Source organism: Lactuca saligna, chromosome 5, assembly GCF_052625555.1.
Source record: "Lactuca saligna cultivar CGN05327 chromosome 5, ASM5262555v1, whole genome shotgun sequence".
Classification (NCBI taxonomy): domain Eukaryota; kingdom Viridiplantae; phylum Streptophyta; class Magnoliopsida; order Asterales; family Asteraceae; genus Lactuca; species Lactuca saligna.
In genome coordinates this window covers 260,912,701-260,914,267 of record NC_136421.1, presented here as the reverse complement: position 1 = coordinate 260,914,267, position 1,567 = coordinate 260,912,701, and the positions used below count along the sequence as shown (strand labels likewise).

At 38.4% G+C, this 1,567-nt stretch overlaps 1 non-coding gene across 1 annotated transcript; it reads right to left on the bottom strand.

The window, feature by feature from the left end:
• Positions 1–235: 235 nt before the first annotated feature.
• Positions 236–342, bottom strand: LOC144999013 (small nucleolar RNA R71). The gene has a single exon (XR_013660542.1). It is a non-coding gene; the product is annotated as a small nucleolar RNA R71 (small nucleolar RNA).
• Positions 343–1,567: the final 1,225 nt, after the last annotated feature.

Sequence of the window (1,567 nt, the reverse complement as noted above, 5' to 3'; positions counted from 1 at the left end):
TCTATGGAAAAGATCATGAGGATGCGGTCAAACATTTAGATGAAGTGAACAATAATGCTGATTACTTCAATGTCCCGAATGTTAACAGAGATACCGTCTTGCTAAGGATGCTTCCCGTTACCTTTAAAGGAGTTGCAAAGGATTGGTAAAAGCACTTCCACTTGATACAATCACTACTTGGGCTCAAATGCGTGAGCAGTTTCTCGACCAATTCTATCCACCATCCAAGATAGCTAAACTCAAGAAGATAATAGCTAATTTTGAGCAAAACCCGGGGGAGTCACTTTACGAAGCATGGGAGCGTTATAAAGGGTTGTTAAGGAATTGTCCTCAACATAACCTTAACATTCAACAAGAAGTGTCCATATTCTATGAAGGGGTCAATGTAATGACAAGACAACTCCTTGATTCTCAAGGTCCGCTTATAAAGAAAAATCTGAGCGAGATCAAGGAATTAGTTGAAGAATTTGCAAAGCATTCTCGTCAATACCACAATCCAAGAAATGAAAGCGTGAAAGGAGTTGGGGGTGCACATTCTGACGAAATGGTTGCTATGATGGCAATTCTTAACACTATGGATATAAGATTGACCCAAATGGACCAATCAATTCATGCAATTAGAGTTGGTTGCGAGAGATGTAATGGACCACATTTGACAAAGGATTGCAATTTAGATGAATATGGGAACAAGAAAGCTCAAGTTTGCTATTCGAGCGGGGAAAAATATGATAAAGATTGGAGAAAACCAAAGAAAGAGTGGTTGCCTTATGATGAATACAAGAAAACAAAGGAAGAAAAATATAGACAAACTGGCAGAGAATTTTACCAAAGAGAGCAACCACTAGCTGAGAAGAAATCAGAATTAGAGACCATGTTGATGAAGTTTATGGAAGCTTCAGAAAAAAGGCATGATGTTACTGACACGCAATGGAAGAACCAAGAACTATAATGAAGAATCATCACGCAATGATGATAGATCAGCAAGCATTAATAAAAAATCAGCAAGCCTCCATTAATAACCTTGAAGTACAACTTGGTCAACTTACCACTTTGGTTAATGAGAAGATGTTCCCGAAAAATACTGAAAAGAAGACCCAATCTCATGTAATGGCCATAGATATTGAAAAAGAGGCTATTTCTGAGTTCCTAGAAGCCTTAGAAGTGGAGCCACAACAACCCGATCCAAAGCCAAAGAAGTCGAAGCTCGAATTTGAAGATGTTGTTGAAATACAAAGTTCATGTCGTGAGGCCGCTAAGCTCACGTCGTGGCTAGGTTTGAACATAAAAATTTCGTATCTTTATCAGCTTATAAACCGCCTTTTCCATTCCCGTCTCGAGCACATCTTAGCCCACTGGAAAGGGAACATCTGGAGTTTATTCAACAAATAAAGGGAATTCCTATTAATGCTCATTTTATTGATTCACTTGCAAAAGTTCCAGAATATGATAAGTTCCTCTAAGATTTAATAGACACTCGACATGAATTGAAAAAGAATTCTAAGGTGATTCTAAGTGAGCAAAGCTCAAAAGCTGTGTTAGGAAAGATACCTAAGAAGATGGGGGATCC